This window comes from Leopardus geoffroyi, chromosome C1 (assembly GCF_018350155.1).
Source record: "Leopardus geoffroyi isolate Oge1 chromosome C1, O.geoffroyi_Oge1_pat1.0, whole genome shotgun sequence".
Taxonomy (NCBI): Eukaryota; Metazoa; Chordata; class Mammalia; order Carnivora; family Felidae; genus Leopardus; species Leopardus geoffroyi.
In genome coordinates, this window is record NC_059328.1 from 105165523 (window position 1) to 105171522 (window position 6000).

A 6000-nucleotide genomic window follows, 5' to 3' on the forward strand; every position below is an offset into this window, starting at 1 on the left:
ATAAAAAGAAATTTTAAAGACCTAAACCCAAAAGGACAGAGATTGAGCAAAGAGAAGAGAGCTGATGAGAGAGCTCAACAAAATCTTAGCATCTGCAAAGTGATGTACCATTTATTTCAGAAATGCTTCCTTACTCCTGATGTCTGACCTCTTGTGAAAAAAGCTTGGTTAGTATAACTGGGCCTCTCTCAGCCCTTTGTTCATCCAACCTAAGTGGAGTGTTCCACTCTGCTCCTTGCTCTTGGGAGAGGGAGCCTGTTCATCAAAGCACATAATTCTGCTTGGTTTGTCCATACCAAAGTCCACCTCAGTCCAGACTGCCTGGTTCTGGGCACAGTTAGCAGCAGGCCCATTAACTCTCATCCTAAAAAGTACATCTCCTATCTGGCCTCCATCACTTAGTAATACAAGTGATATGTTTGCCTCCATATCTGCCTGTTGCTTTATTTCTTAACTTGTTCAGGACCACTCCACCAAGAAGGAATGCCATTATTGGGATCCCCTCCACCAAGAATGAATGCCATTATTGGGATCCCCTTCAGAGATCCCTATAGACTAGAGGCAATCATCTTAGAAGAGAGGGGGAAGTTGAAACTTAACTGCTTGCAGGAGATTGAGAGACAAACTGATTTACATTAGAACCACACAAAAATTCTGAATTTGGAAGCACTAAGAACCCCTGAAGATGAGGGGAAGGGTGTGGCTAAAACAGATTTGGTTGAAGTTCACGGTTTTTTGTTTGTTTGGTTTTGTTTTTGAAGTTCATGTTAAAAGCAACTGAATTCCTTCCCAACTCTGAATCACAGAGGTCAAAATAAGGTATTCTAAACTCAGAAACACCTGGTATAACTAAGACCAAGTTAAATGTAATGAAAATTGGCAGGAAAAGTGAAAAATCTATATTTCAAATAGTGAGAACTCTCCCCCAACAAACCAACCCTTTCTCTCCTCCATTCATCATACAATTGGGTATACCTTCAGGTAAAAAGTTAGAGGTTTCCTCTCTGGAGAAACTAACCAGAAGAGACAAGTCCAGAGATACTGACAAAACAGTAGGAAATGTCCAGATACCTGTCCCACCCCCTCATTGTACAGTCTACCAGTCAACAAGCTTCCATACATGGTTACACACACCTTTTAAGTGCCTTGCTCTTTTTTCTTCCTGAGAGAGAGAGAAAGAGCACCAGCACACACAAGTGTGTGAGTGGGGGAGGGGCAGAGGGAGAAGGAGAGAGTCTTAAGCAGGCTCCATGCACAGTGCAGAGCTTGACACAGGGTTTGATCCCACAACGCTGGGATCATGATCTGAACTGGAATCAAGAGTCAGAGGCTCAACAGGCTGAGCCATCCAGGTGCCCCTAAATGCCTCACTCTTAAGTGTAAATGGATAGGTAAAGATAGCCAAATATTTCAGAAAATCCTTTCACACAAAAGCAGAGACCAAAAAAGAACAACAACAAAAACCTAACTGAAGAAAAATAATTCAGAGGAAACAGAAACAAGAAGCAGAAGATAATTTTTAGAAGAAAGCCTAAGTTAACATTATAAAAGATAATGTATTTGTGAAAATAAAATAGTGCTATAAAAAGAACATTCATGGAAGAAAGAGCTTATGAAAATTAAAAATATGAATGCAGAAATTAATAATTCAATAGTTAAAGTTAAGGAAATCTCCCTGAAAGAATAAGAAGCAAAAAGATGGAGGTGCCTGGCTGGCTTAGTAGAGCATACAACTCTTGATCTTGGGGTCATGAGTTTGAGCCCCACATTAGGTGCAGAAATTATATACATAAATAAATAAATAAACAAATAAACACACAAACGAGCAAGCAAGCAAAAAGATGGAAAATAAAACTAAAAAGTTGGGATTAGAGAACATTCCAGAAGTTTCAACATAAAATTAACTGGAATTTCAGAAAAAGGGAACATATAAAAAAAATTATCAAAGAAAAAATATGAGAAAACATCCCACAGTTGAAGGAAATAAATTTTTAAGCAAATGAGCTCACTGAATGCTCTTCCAAGAAATAAAAAAGACCTAAACCAAGATATATTATCATGAAATTATAGAACATCTAAGGTAAAGGACATATACTAAAAAGCTTCTAGAGAGAAGTCAGTCTAACTTCAGAACTGGAGAACTGAGAGTTCCAAGAGGAATATTTCTTTAAAAAAAAAAAAAGTTTATAGGGTACCTGGGTGGCTCAGTCAGTTAATCATCCAACTCTTGGTTTCGGCTCAGGTCATGATCTTGTGGTTCATGGGTTTGAACCTCACGTCAGGCTCTGCCCTGACAGCTCAGAGCCTGGATCCTGCTTCGGATTCTCTGTCTCCCGCTCTGTCTGCCCCTCCCCCACTCATGCTCTGTAAAAAATAAGTAAACGTTAAAATTTTTCCAAAAACAAAAATAAAGCAAGTAGAAAACTAAAGCAAAAGGTGGGGAGGCTATTATCAATTCAAGGGAAGTTAAAAGTTGTATAAGAAAGAAAATATACACTGCTTGGCTCAGCTGTGAATAAATATTGATGATAATCTAAATGCTGCTTTAGCTAAAATTATGATTCAGTAACTAATCACCAAGGAAATGCAAATCGAAACCACAATGAGATATCACCTCATACCTATTAGATGGCTAGAATCAAAAAGACAAGAAATAACAAGTGTTGGGGAGGATGTGGAGGAAAAGGAACCCTCATGCACTGTGGGTGGGAATGCAAATTGGCGCAGACACTGTGGAAACAGTGTGGAGGTTTCTCAAAAAATAAAAACACGAATTACCATATTATCTAGTAATGCCGCTACTGGGTGTCTACCCCCACCCCCCACCCAAAAAACAAAAATACTAATTCAAAAAGATACATGTACCTGTGTGTTTACTGCAGCATTATTTGCAACAGCCAAGATATGGAAGAACCGAAGTGTCCATCCATGGATAAAGAAGATGTCATACATGTGGCATACAACACAATGGAATGACACTCATCCATAAAAAAGAATAAGATTTTGCCGTCTACAGCAACATGGGTGGACCTGGAAGGTACAGTGCTGAATGAAATGTCAGAGAAGGATAAACACCATTTTATTTCATTCATATGAGGAATTTAAGAAAACAAATGAACATGGGGTGCCTGGTTGACTCAGTCGGTTGAACGTCCGATTCTGCTCAGGTCATGATCTCACAGTTCGCTAGTTCAAGTCCCACATCGTGCTCTGTGCTGACAGCTTGCAGCCTGGAGCCTGCTTCAGATTCTGTGTCTCCCTCTCTCTCTGCCCCTCCCCCACTCATGCTTCCTCTGTCTCTCTCTCTCTCTCTCTCTCTGTCAAAAATAAATAAACATTAAAAAAATTTTTTAATAAAAAAAATTATCGTAATCTTGCTCTTGCTCCCTTCAATGGTTATAACCCCTACCCGAGATTCACAGCTTTTCCTCTCCTCACACTCCTCCTCTTTTCCTTCTCCTTATACTTTAATTCATTTTTAAAACATTTTTTTTAATGTTTATTTTTGAGAGAGAGAGAGAGCGTGAGCAGGGGAGAGGCAAGAGAGAAGGAGACACAGAATCTGAAACAGGCTCCAGGCTCTGAGCTGTCAGCACAGAGCCCAATGCGGGGCTTGAGCTCACGAGCCATGAGATCATGACCTGAGCTGAGGTTGGAGTTTAACAGACTGAGCCACCCAGGCACCCCCACTTTGATTCTCTCTTAAAGAAACTTCTCACAATTGGCAGCATCCCCGATTCCATCTTCTACAGGGTAGTTGCCGTCAAGGGTAAACTTCAGAACTTGCTTTTTTTTTTTTTTGTCCCCCTTCACTGGAAGCTTTTCCACAGGCACCGAGGTGGCAGGAGGCAGAAAGGGAGGTAGGCCTACTATGCAGAGGCAAAAAGCCCACCAAAAAACCAGAGTTTTAAATACAGAGGACAAACGGGTGGTTTCCAGAGGGGAGGTGGGTGGAGGGGTGAGTGAAATAGGTGAGGGGAATGAGAAGCACACTTACCTTGACAAGCGCTGAGTAATGTAGAAAATTGTTGAATCATTATATTGTACACCTGCAACTAGTGTGTGATGCTGTATGTTATTTATACATCAATAAAGAGTATGAGATAATAACTATTGGGAGGAAAGGGTAGAAATATGTGTTGGGGAGGGATACTGTGTCAAAGAGGTAAATCCTCCTCTTTTGTAGTTGCAAGTTAATAGATAATAATATCTGTAACTGAAAAATCAAGAAATAGCAGTATAAAACATGTTTTTGAAAATTTGGTGTTTTACCCTCAAAGAAACCACTAAAAAGTTGCAGTGATCGTCTTAGGAAATACAAGTTGGGGGAGGGGGGAGAATAGAGTGTTATATTATGACTTTTATCACTCTATTTGACTTTTTAAACTATGTACCTGTACTACTTTGATACAATTAAAAAATTAAATTTAAAAATAATATGAAGTAAAAAATAATAATATGAAGTAGGGGCGTCTGGGTGACTCAGTCAGTTAACTCTTGAGTCAGTGACTCTTGATTTCCGTTCAGGTCGTGATCTCACAGTTTGTGACTTCCGAGTCCCACATGAGACTCTGCCCTGACAGTGCAGAGTCTGCTTGAGATCCTCTCCTTCTCTCTCTGCCCCTCCACTGCTCTCTCTCTCATTCTCTGTCTCTCTCTCGAAATAGATAAATGTTTAAAAAATAATGTGAAGTAGCTAACAACTGACTTGGGGACCTCCTACAAAGATAATAAAATGTATTCAGTGTTTTAGCTATCTTTAAGCCAACGTATGCTTTTCTTATTCTGTGGTAAAAGATTAGAATGTAGGTATATTTTGTTACAGAGAAGTTTAGCATGCCAAATCCAAACGTACAGTTACAAGATAGAGAACTTACTTATTCAATGCCCAATGCCTGTTGACAGGATTTTGGTATACTCTTCTGCCTCATGTTTTAATAAGTGTGTCCCCCTACTTATTTCTTAATACAGTTTAGATTTTTGCCAAGGCTGTGTTTGTGTTTCCATTTAACTTTAGTTCAATCACATAAATAGCTTCCACAAAATGCCAAAAGCAAAGTCTTAGTAACCCAAAAGTTTAATGCAATCCTACTGAAATATATTGAAATTTGATAGAAGCTCGGTGACTGGTACAACGTGGTCCATTTAATTCAGGTTTTCTCCTGCTTGGTTATTTGAGCTGTTTTGAAAGTAGTATTTTGCATTACTATAAATTATTTTGGTGCCATGATTTCTAACAAAATGATGGGTTTACTTTCAATATGTGTCTTTTTTTGTTGTTGTTTTGCTTTTTTTATTCCTTTTTTGTTTCTTATTCATTGTTTTGGTGCGTCTTTGAAGAGCTTGCTACTAATGTAGACTTTACTAGCCTTTAAACCAAAATTTGCTCCAATTGAACATATTTCTCACTTTATACTGAAAATCCACGAAAAGATGGGATTCATTGTACAAAAATTTAACCATGATACAAGTTAATTTTATCTGTGTAATAGTTAAAAGGTCCTGAAGGAGAGAAAAATACTGCAACTCGTGTATATACCATGGCAGGAGTATGACCTTTATGGAGGGCAATATTACAATAAATATAGCAAAAAAACTAAAAAGGTACACAAAACCCAGGGCGCCTGGTGGCTCAGTCAGTTGAGTGCCCGACTTTGGCTCAGGTCATGATCTCACGGTTTGTGGGTTCCAGCCCTGCGTGGGGCTCTGTGCTGACAGCTCAAAGCCTGGAGCCTGCTTCAGATTTGGTCTCCCTCTCTGCCCCTCCCCTACTGGCACTCTGTCTCTCTCTCTCTCTCTGTCTCTCTCTCTCTCTCTCAAAGATAAACATTAAAACATTTTTAAAAAAAATTTTTAAAGGTACACACCCCAAATTAAAATGAAATATCACAGGGCGTGTGGGTGGCTGTCTGTTAGCCATCCGACTCTTGATTTCAGCTCAGGTCATGATCTCACAGTTCATGAGTTCGAGACCCACATTAGGCTCAGCGCTGACAAGCA